Here is a 12,169-nt window from a genome sequence, read left to right as displayed (position 1 = left end):
CTGCTTCTTGTCTGATGCACAAGAAGATCAAAACGATCATTTAATTATGTTTTGTTACTCGTTACCCCTAATTGAAAGTCCATCCTTGTGACTAAACCCAGCAGATCACACTGACTCTTGAAATGAATACAGCATGAAAGCGCCAAGACTCCACACCAGGTATTTCTATATACAAATAAAACGTAATCCCTAAACTATGCAAGCACAGCTGTACGCTCACAAGAGTAAGCAGCAGGAGGTAACCTGGGCTCTGTGGTATTATCTATACAGTGCAGTCGTATGCGGTCAGCGCAAAGCGATTATTCGACTGTCCAGATCCACAGGTGAGGGGCGCTGGTGTCGATCGGGCCGATTCATCACTCTTCACTCCGAATGGTAAACCAGCCGGAGCAACAAGAGCTCAACCTGCATACTGTTCTGCGCACACTTCACACCCCTCTGTGAGCCCCGATCCACGCAGGGGGACACCTGAGGATTCAGGATGCTGCGTCTTCACAACCCAGACAAGAGATTAAAGGCAAAATAGGACAGGAACCAAAAGGAAATAATGAAGCTTTTAAAAGAAAGAAAGAAAGAAAGAAAGAAAGAAAGAAAGAAAAAGAAAGAAAGATCTTCATACCTACCAGCAAAATGTGTACTTCAGCAGTGCAACTAACTTTTGACTCAGTCACAGCAAAACAACATTTTCTTAGAGAAACCAGGCCAGCCAACGATCCCAAGAAAAGTTTTCCAGACAAGCGCAGCGACTGCTTTCAGACCCAGTCGGGATCCACGAAGTGAAAGGGAAGGATGAAAAATCACCACGGTGAACTCAAAGCCCCCTGGAAGTTTTGACGCCCCCAAATCCGGGTTCAAAAAAAGACATCAGATATTCCGTTTAGCAGCCCATAAACAAATATTCCAAATAGCAACGAGACAATAATGCAAGGTGCTGCAGCGGACTGACAGAATCGCAGTGGAATAGCAGAGTGTAGTAATCCCACAGACTCCAAACACAGCATCAAGGTTCTGCAGCAGTTTCACAGAATCCCAATGCAAGGTGTTCCAATGGTTTTGTAGAATCCCAGTGTAAAAAGACCAAAAGAATCTCCAATTTCCAATAACAGAGGGGTCCCGGGAGATGAACAACTGTACTGATCCCAAAGTGAAAGCAGGATGGCAGCCCGGCACGGGATTGTACGATCCGTAAGGGTGAAAGCGAGGCTCCGGAGTGGTTCTGTAGGATCCAGATGAGCGCTGGGCTCAGCAGATCCAATTGGAGCATGGTAACCCTGATTCCCAGTGGTTCAGAAGATCCATTTCCAGCCCAAGTGTGTGTGGGGGCGGACCTTGGACCTTGTTCTCTCTGCCTGTTTGTAATCCACTGAAACCAGTCCGGAGTCCATATGCAAACTGGAGAGCTCCTATTACTGCTGCTGCTGCACCCCCCCCCCCCCCCCCCAGCCCCTCTCTCCCTGCATGGGGTCGGGGAGGTTAGAATCCAGGTGGTGCTGGCTTCTGTGTGAGGCGGTAAACTACTTTGTGAACATCGACACCTCTTACCTGTGCAGCCCCCTCGTCCCCCCTCTCCCCCAGCCCTCACCTCTCACCCCTGTCTCCTGACTCAGGTATGAGTTCTGATCCAGCCCTGAACTGGATCTCATGCCAGCTTGCATTTGGTTCTGGTCAACATTTCACTTCTCTATCTGCTTCAGGGCTCAGCGGTGATACATCTATATATATAAATATATCAATTTATATATACTGGAGTTATTAATGAGGAGGGGAGGTAGGCTGGGAGTAACTCCACTACAGCCGTGATCACACTGAGGATGCAGAGAGGTGGTGGAACTGGACTGTCACAAGACGGCACAGCTCTTATATATACAGTTGTGTGTCCGAGTCCACCAGCCAATGGAGAAGCAGCACTGTGACATCCTGAAACCCTAACCCCACCCCCTTTCTACCCACCCTGCAGGAGTTCAGTTTTTATGATGGCCAGTAAAACGTTTCTTTGATCACAAGACCTCCCTGTAGAGTCTTTATACTTCAAGGAACATGAGATTTAATACATGCAGATTTATTTGTATAATATACAATCAATGTATTTATTTATTTATTTTTCAATCTATTAATATACAGCTCTGGCTAAAAGTTTTGCATCACCTAGAATTTTAGGTCCGAGACATAAAACTATTTGAACGTAAATTGAGATATTTTATTTAGCATCAAAGAAACTACAAAATGATATCGCAATAAAAGTCTACCGGAAGCCATAATAGTAGTACAGCATTTCATGTTAGATTTCGAATTCAATTTGTCAGTTTTTCATTAAGTATCTGGGAAAACTACAAAGCGGTGTGTAGTTCAATATGTTAACGTCACATTATTCAGCAGGTTTCATTCGACTTCATGAAGCAAAATTAGTCCATTCTCTAGGGGGGATGCAAAACTGTATACAACACACTGTCCTTTCAGTACCTGATCGTTTCCCACAGAAATAATCTTTTATGACAGCCTGTCAGAGTGCCCTTTGATCCTGGAACACGAGCAGTATCCCCCCCCCCCCTTCACCGATGTGTGTCACGGAGCTCCACACCTGAGACACACTCCACACATCAAGAGAGGGATGGGGGGGGGGGCTATTCAGAGGGGAAGTGTGCCTCTGATCAGGGGGTGACAGCGTCAGGAGATCACACTGCAGTAAAACCAGCAGCTGTGAAAGCGCCAGACAGAAAATCAAATCTCGGGTTCAACCACGTAAAAGAAATGGGAAATAAAAAGTACAAGATCTTCTTACCACTGCAACAAATCGCAATGAGGACAGAATAGCAAAGCCTGGGTGTGAAAACGATCGCTACAACGAAACCTCGGAACGGTCCTGGCTTCCCGGGAGACTGCAGAAGGACTTGACGCAGCCCTGCCGTCCCACAACCGAGCCAGCTTCCTTTTCTACACCCAGCAACCCGACAGCGGACGTGAGCTACCAGGCTCTGGAGGATAAGCCCTGCAGGTGTCTGCCAAGTCGTTTTATCTTAGATTTCTGATCCAGTTCCGAGTCCTGGGTTCCTACAGCTCAGAGACAGAAAGACGCTGGCAGATCAAAGCTGATTGAACCACCCCCTGTAAAACTTTATGAGCAGGATGTGGGTGTACCACGGGCACACTCCAGAAACCATGGGAGCAGCTCTCACCTCAGCATGGAGCCGAGAGGAGGAGGAGGAGAGGGGAGAGGTGAGAGGGGAGGTTCACTCACATCCTCACCTCTGGCACACTTCACCCGGAGACACCAGGAGGCATGGGAACTGATCACAGCTCTTCCAACACTGCAGGACAATGAGATCACACGGGTTTAGGACCACAGTGAAGGGAAGCGTGGCTTCAGGCTTTGATGTGACACAGTGCTGGGGTTCACACGTGACTCCAGCTACACAACATCAAGACTTGTTGCTATTGAAGAGATCGCACCTCGTGTCAAAGTGTCCAATCCACTGTCCATAACTTAAATTCAACATGCTGAATTTAGAAATACTAAAAGAAACATAATAAATTCAACGCTGAGCGTTTCCACCAGAAGTCTTTTTCAAGATACCAATAGTACCGTCCGCTTCAACTAGAAGTCTTTTTCAATTTATTTAGGGAGGGATGTTGAAAAAGATTTCCTAGTCAGGATTTGGAGACGAAAATATAACCAAAGATGTCCGGACTGGAAAATGCACACAAGCCCTAATAAGAGATGAATACGGTCAGAAACTTCAGCTCACCTAATTTCACTAACTCTTCCCTAAAATGTTGCTGCTAATATCTTCTACATTTAAAGGATATGTCTGGAATGTTATCTTGGGCTGGGCTGGGGTGGGCTGGGGGGCAGCATACAAACTGAAACATTCAACAATTACAAACTTGCAAGTCCACAAATTGCTCGAATCCTTGATATCAAAACGCAAACTATCTTCAGATAAAACCCTTGAACACAGACACACTTGACAAGGCCTTGAGGAAAGTGTTTCCCACAGCTGCTAACAAACTGCTCTGCGATCCTGGACAGATAGCAACAGAGCCCCGTTACTATCAGAGCCCCGAGAGCTGTCAGGAAGTGTGCGCTTTGTTGCTATTGAACCGTCCTGAAAAGAGATCGCACTTCGAGTCAATGTCTCCACTGCAGGATAATCAGATCACACAGGTAGGGGGCTGCAGCCAAGGGAAGCGTGGCTTCAGGCTTTGATGTGAACATGGTGCTGGGGTTCACACGGCACTCCAGGCACACTCCACATAAACAACATGCTCTCATGCAGTGATGCCATCTCCAATTTAAACAGTTCCTAAGAAAAGAAGAAGGAAAAAAAAAAAAGTACCTTTTTTCCTTTTTCGCCTACTGAATGGCTGCCTATAAAATAAATTTTAAAAAAAACAAAGACAAAAACAAAATATCATTAAAAATGTACAAAACTAGCCAGGCTAGTCTTTGCTATTAAAGTTGCTTTTAGTGTTTCTGTCAATATGATTGATATCGTCGTGCACAGGGCTAGAAATAAGACAACAAAGTGCAAAGCAGTTTGATTCCTGGTTTTACTATGAATTTAATAAGACACACCAGAGTATGTTACCTATTATTATTATGTATTTATATATTTGGCAGATGCCTTTATCCCAGGCGACTCACACAGGTGTTCCAGGGCAGCACAGGGTTACAATGCAAGCTTCATATTTAAACACAGTGTAGTTTCAAGTAAGTTCAAATACAATATGAACTAGGATGCAGATTACAGATATACATGCAGAGAACACAAATACACATATGCTTGCAATTCACAAGCCCTCAGTCACACGCATTAACAAACTTATTTAAATTAAAAGCAACAATACTATTACACTGCCATTGTCTGCAGTAAAGTTTGACCTACAACTCTAGGAAAAATATATTTAAAAAAAAAAAAATTACAAAAACTTTTAAATTATTTTATATGTAACGGTTTAGCAATTTATTTTTTAAAAGCTACTTCAGGTTTGTAAAGCTATAAAATCGACTTAATTATTTTTAATACAACTTTTCATTGCACCCGTACTAAACTGTGACCTTCTCTGAATTCTGAGTCGACTCTCCGCACAGTACCCTCAGAGTCTCACAAAACAAAACAAAATGATTTCTCTTTATTCAACGGCCATACAGGAAACCAAAACGTATTAATCAAGAGTCATCACTAGTCTTCTGGGTAATGTAGTTTAGAAACAATAACTCCAGCGAACAGTCTTCCTGTTTGAGGTGTGACTGACATAACTTGACTTCCAGCTTGTGTCTCACTATTCAGAGAATAACGTTTTCACTCTAGGACGAAATACACCCTACGACTGAATGTAAAAAAATACATTTGTACTCAAATGCATTTTTTTTCTTCCGAAACATCTCCACAAGTGTAATTTAGTGATCTCCTACCTAAAAGTCTGACGTAGTTTGAATCTTTGGAGGATAAGCCCTGCAGGTGTCTGCCAAGTCGTTTTATCTTAGATTTCTGATCCAGTTCCGAGTCCTGGGTTCCTACAGCTCAGAGACAGAAAGACGCTGGCAGATCAAAGCTGATTGAACCACCCCCTGTAAAACTTTATGAGCAGGACGTGGGTGTACCACGGGCACACTCCAGAAACCATGGGAGCAGCTCTCACCTCAGCATGGAGCCGAGAGGAGGAGGAGGAGGAGAGGGGAGAGGGGAGGTTCACTCACATCCTCACCTCTGGCACACTTCACCCTGAGACACCAGGAGGCATGGGAACTGATCACAGCTCTTCCAACACTGCAGGACAATGAGATCACACGGGTTTAGGACCACAGTGAAGGGAAGCGTGGCTTCAGGCTTTGATGTGACACAGTGCTGGGGTTCACACGTGACTCCAGCTACACAACATCAAGACTTGTTGCTATTGAAGAGATCGCACCTCGTGTCAAAGTGTCCAATCCACTGTCCATAACTTAAATTCAACATGCTGAATTTAGAAATACTAAAAGAAACATAATAAATTCAACGCTGAGCGTTTCCACCAGAAGTCTTTTTCAAGATACCAATAGTACCGTCCGCTTCAACTAGAAGTCTTTTTCAATTTATTTAGGGAGGGATGTTGAAAAAGATTTCCTAGTCAGGATTTGGAGACGAAAATATAACCAAAGATGTCTGGACTGGAAAATGCACACAAGCCCTAATAAGAGATGAATACGGAAACAAACTGCGAAAAATATATTTACGAAAAATATATTTAAAAAAAAAAATTTACAAAAACTTTTAAACTATTCAGTATTTTTTAAAAGCTACTTCAGGTTTGTAAAGCTATAAAATCGACTTAATTATTTTTAATACAACTTTTCATTGCACCCTTACTAAACCGTGACCTTCTCTGAATTCTGAGTCGACTCTCCGCACAGTACCCTCAGAGTCTCACAAAACAAAACAAAATGATTTCTCTTTATTCAACGGCCATACAGGAAACCAAAACGTATTAATCAAGAGTCATCACTAGTCTTCTGGGTAATGTAGTTTAGAAACAATAACTCCAGCGAACAGTCTTCCTGTTTGAGGTCTGACTGACATAACTTGACTTCCAGCTTGTGTGTCACTATTCAGAGAATAACGTTTTCACTCTAGGAAGAAATACACCCTACGACAGAATGTAAAAAAATACATTTGTACTCAAATGCATTTTTTTTCTTCCGAAACATCTCCACAAGTGTAATTTAGTGATCTCCTACCTAAAAGTCTGACGTAGTTTGAATCTTTACAGTTCAAGTATTATTTTTGCACACCAGTTAGACGGGGCTCAGTTTTGTTGGGACTGAATTACATTTTATTTGATTTCCTCGAGCAAAAATGTTTATTTAAATCACTAAATTGATTGCGTTCATTTTTTTAATAAAAGCTAAACCCTAAAAGTGATATTCTATTTTTGTGTGTTTTGAGGGACTGTGAGGGGGCAAGCAGATTTTTCTCGCATTCTGTCCCTTGCACGAGAATTTTTTTTTTTTTTTTCAATTGCACACCCCTGTTGTTCCCATCTCTGTCGTGTCCTAGTCCGTGTGCGTTCTTACCGAATATATAGACCATGCTGACCGCAGTGCCCACCCCCAGCACCCCTGCCAGTCTCAGCACCATCTTCTTGGCGTAAGCTGTGTTCTTGTTCTGCTTCTTGTCGGTGCCCGCTCCCTCCTGCTGTCTCTGCTCCGAATTCTGCTCCCCTGTCCTGTCCCAGTCAGGAGGGGGCTTCCCCTGATAACAGACAAAGAGGATGGACTTTCAATTCAGAAACCCGAGGGAACACGGAGACACTTTGCGGCTTGGAACTTGATTTCAGGAGACTCAGGCCACTGCACAGCACACCAGGGGAGGTTTGGGGTTTGATACAGCAACCTCAAAACTAGGTCTCCTGGAACCAGGTTTCAAGCCACTGTTCCTGAAAAAGAGGCTTCATGTTCCCTCGGCTTAACTATACTGATGGAATAATATATCAGGGATGGAAGGAAGCCACAGTACTTGAGGGTTTGGGCTCACATTGAGAAACAGTAGCTCTGTGCTCAATAAACATATTGTATATTTAATCACAGCTTCAGTTTAGTTGCATTTCGACTGTACTCGCTTCTACCAAAAAACGATTGTATTGAAACCTGACCTGGAAGTAAATATGACTCCCATTCCAGGTTTTACTACAAGCTTGATTAGCCCCAGTGTATGTGTATGAATATCCTTTCATTATAGCTGAGCTGATAAACAAAATCTACCATCAGTAAAAATAAAAAAAATAAACAAACAAAAATTCAAACTTTGATGGAAATGTAACAGTACCTGTTGATGACCGTGTAAAAATAAGCAAAGCAAACAAATTAATTAAAAAAAAAAAAAACTGTTCTACCTAAATAATGACAGGCAAGACCTTGTCATATCGTCATGTTGGTAAACTCCAAAATGCAATACAGACTGCTTTCATAATGTAAACCAATGCACTGCGAGCGCTATAATTATTTACTGCAACGTCAGTGCGGTCTACTGTCCATTCCGAAACTCAACGTACTACTTTCAATAGGTCGCAAACATTTATATGCATATGTCTGTAAAATAAAAATAAAAAACTCTAATAAAATAAAAAGCACACGCCTTAATATATATATATATATATATATATATATATATATATATATATATATATTAAAAAAAAAATATATAAATACGAACCGGGTTGTCGCTTTGTTTAAAAAAAAAACAACACATAAATATTATCGACTACCGATGCGAACACACTCTACGGTCAGTGACGTTATAAAAACGAAATCAAATCGTTACGTGACAGAGTAAAATGACACCGTCTGTGCAGCCAAAAGTCGACTACCAGTACTAGCCAGTAGCAGGTTACTATCGCTGAGGTCGCTACAAACAGAGAGGACACGAGTCAGTACTTCGCCTCATTCGTATACATTATATTCTATATATATATATTATATATTATATACGAGCACGGTGTGTTTCAGTTTTTAGTGCACACACTGACAGCTCGGTGTCAGTAGCTTCCAACTTACCTCACTAGTTTGCTTTTGCAACAGCTGTTCTTGAAGTACAGACTGCGCCAAGCCGTCGCTGCCAATGACTGCACCGCTACTGCACTTGCCCGAGGAAAGAGCCCGAATCCCGGCCGATGCCAGGGCGCCCGGAGCCGGTTCCGAACCGGAGGAAGCCCCGGCTCGCTCGGAAACACATGGGGAACACAGACACCACCGACATCTTCACTGCGGGTCAGCTCGGGCGCACTACACTGAGTGGAAAAGGACAACGCGCGGCGATTGGACGGCGACGCCAGCGGTGACAGCGAAAGCGACCAATCAGATGCCAGGAATGGGGATGGGCTAGCCAAGGGGTCTTTGACGTTATATTAATCAGCGAATCCATAGATGGCAACGGGGAGGGGCCATTGGATGTATACTCTTGAGCTTCTTGTGAAGCCCGAGTCGGCCATGTTGTGTGAAGGCAGATGCCCCAAAGACGTAAATTGTTTTCACAATACGACCTTTAAGAATGTTTGTTAACGCGTCAAGTATATTTGCAATTGAAAATGTCAGATGTTTTGTGGAATTGAAGAAATGAAAGGAGTTGAAGTTTGAAAAATGAAAACTTCTCGATAAAACTGTCGTGTTTTTTTTTTGTTTGAGTTTGACAACAAATTGACAGGTGTGCGATGCGTTGACGTACCGTATTTAAAGTTTTTTTTTTCATAATACAAACGTAATGTCATGCAGTTTTCTTATGAACATATTTTAAAATGCATTTTATAAACTGATATATTGTGTTTTCAGAATAAGTTATAATGTGTGTGTTTATGTTGTGTTTTATGAATCATCATTTTTCATAGATGCATTTATCAAGCATATTTTACGCATAACACTACCTACAAAATGTGTGTTTAATTGCATCAATCTTGTATATTTGATGCATACAGTAGGCTAATTAATGCATTGTATTTTAAATATGGGTAATATTAATCGATAAAACAATGCTAGGTAAACAAATTACTATGTTTTAACGCATAACACAATAATAATAATAATAATAATAATAATAATAATAATAATAATAATAAAATACTTTTATAAATGATCTTTAATTATTATTATTTATTTCTTAGGAGACGACCTTATCCAGGGCGACTTACAATTGTTACAAGATATCACATTATTATTATTATTATTATTACACAATTACTCATTTATACAGTTGGGTTTTTACTGGAGCAATCTGGGTAAAGTACCTTGCTCAAGGGTACACAGCAGCAGTGTCCCCCACCTGGGATTGAACCCACAACCCTCCAGTCAAAAGCCCAGAATCACTACTCCACACAGCTGCCCCTCTCTATATATATATATATATGGTACTGGTATTATTATATGCAATATCAGTATCAGTCAGTGTGTAACTGTATTGTAATCTGTTCGAAAACCATTGCTTTAACATTTCTGGCATTCGCATATTACCAGGCACACTTATCCGGCTTCCTTACAGTTCACGGGACTCGAATCCTAGTACGTTTCTGTCGCTATGTGGAACGTGCTTCTTTAACACTGGAGACACGCTTCCCAACCCGGTGTGATCTTATCTGTAGACACGTTGACACGAGGTGCGATCGCTTCTCAGGACTTCAATAGTAACAAGTCGGGCTTTTGTAAAGCTGAAGTCACGTGTGAATCTCAGCACCGTGTTCACATCAAAGCCTGAAGCCACGCTTCCCTTGGCTGCAGCCCCCTACCTGTGTGATCTGATTATCCTGCAGTGGAGACAATTGACTCGAGGTGCGATCTCTTCTCAGGACGGTTCAATAGCAACAAAGCGCACACTTCCTGACAGCTCTCGGGGCTCTGATAGTAACGGGGCTCTGTTGTTATCTGTCCAGGATCGCAGAGCAGTTTGTTAGTAGCTGTGGGAAACACGTTTCTCAAGGCCTTGCAAAGTGTGTCTGTGTTCAAGGGTTTTATTTGAAGATAGTTTGCGTTTTGATATCAAGGATTCAAGCAATTTGTGGACTTCCAGATTTGTAATTGTTGAACGTTTCAGTTTGTATGCTGCCCCCCAGCCCAGCCCAGCCCAGCCCAGCCCAGCATAACATTCCAGACATATCCTTTAAATGTAGACGATATTAGAGGCAACATTTTAGGGAAGAGTTAAGGAAATTACGTGAGCTGAAGACTGTATTCATTTCTTATTAGGGCTTGTGTGCATTTTCCAGTCCTGACATCCTTGGTTATATTTTCGTCTCCTATTCCTTAGGCTAAGTTTTTAAATTTTCATACATCTAAATCTGTTTTTAAAAAGTAGACTAATAAACAGTAGAACGTGTTAACAAACACTAAAATAAGTTCAATAAACTCCACCACAAACGTCCTGCCTAGAAAGTCTTTTTCAACGTCGCTCCCTGAATAAATTGAAAAAGACTTCTCGTTGAAGTGTACGGCACTATTGGTATCTTGAAAAAGACTTCTGGTGGAAACGCTCAGCGTTGAATTTATGATGTTTCTTTTAGTATTTCTAAATTCAGCACGAGCGAGCGTGTAACAGTTATGGACGGATGATGATAAAACAAGGCTAGGATTCAGGAGACAGCTCAACAGCATCGATCCTTCACATTTTTCTATTAACAACTGTCCAGATTTAGGAGCAGTTGGTCCCTTTTGCTGGACTCACTGTTAACTACATTTTGCACGTGTGTAACTTAGTGTTTCTCTTTCCCTAAATGCATCAAAGTGGGGTGCAGCTCCCCCGCTTCCTGTAGACCTCCAGCTAAGGTGTCTGTTTTCCTAGCGCTGGGGAAGAGAATGGAAGTGTGCCTTAGCCAGAGCGAGAAAAGCAGGACAAGGAAGAGGACTCGATCCTACGGGAAAGACACCAGGATCAAAGGGGACTCCAACTGGCTGTCATAAAAAGAAACTCCTTTCATTTCTGTGGGAAAGCATTGGGTACTGAAAGGCCAGCGTGTGTTATAAAGTCACCTGCTTCTTGAACGGTTTCTCTTGAGGGGGTGTGAAGTGTGCCAGGATATAACAAGACCATACTTGGAGATCTGTACACAACATAGAGCTGCTAAGTAAGGCTGTCTTTTGCATGTCTCAATAGTAATTCTGTAAAGCTGGGCTTATAGGTAGACTAGAATCCACTAGGCTTGTATTCCACTTTTACAAATCTCAAAAATAAAAAAATAGCACTTGGTGTTTTCTGCAGCATCGTCGCTTTTAAAAAGAGCAAAGATGAAGACTGTCGAAACATCACGGTCTTGTGTTCTAAAGCTGAAACAATCGAATGCGTTTCTGGGCTTTGTCTGGGAGAGTGCGGTCAGTTTTTATTCTGTGAAGGCAGCAGTTTTTATTTTTTGAGGTTGTTGATGAGCGCTACATCTTTGTGCGATTAACAAACAGCACAGAAGGAAGAAAAAGTCAAACCGTACAACCACCTGCAAGAACAGCAGAGCACAAGGTGTGAGAACGATGTTTAAAAATAATAATAATGTTTCAGAAAGATTAGATGTTCTACATTCTACTCTGCCAGTAATGCTACGTCATTCTAGGGCGGTTTAAATCCAACATGTGTAAAACAATCAGACAAACAAAACCACATTTTTTACAGTAATGAGGTTTTATTGAAGCCTGTAATTTAAATGGCAAAAAAAAAAAAAAAAA

General features: G+C 41.9%; 1 pseudogene; it reads right to left on the bottom strand.

The window, feature by feature from the left end:
* Positions 1 to 8,753, bottom strand: part of LOC117414916 (mitochondrial import inner membrane translocase subunit TIM50-like) — a 24,241-nt pseudogene extending 15,488 nt beyond the window's left edge.
* Between the last annotated feature and the right edge of the window lie 3,416 nt (positions 8,754 to 12,169).

This window comes from Acipenser ruthenus, chromosome 7, assembly GCF_902713425.1.
Source record: "Acipenser ruthenus chromosome 7, fAciRut3.2 maternal haplotype, whole genome shotgun sequence".
Taxonomy (NCBI): domain Eukaryota; kingdom Metazoa; phylum Chordata; class Actinopteri; order Acipenseriformes; family Acipenseridae; genus Acipenser; species Acipenser ruthenus.
This window is presented reverse-complemented; position numbering and strand designations above follow the sequence as displayed.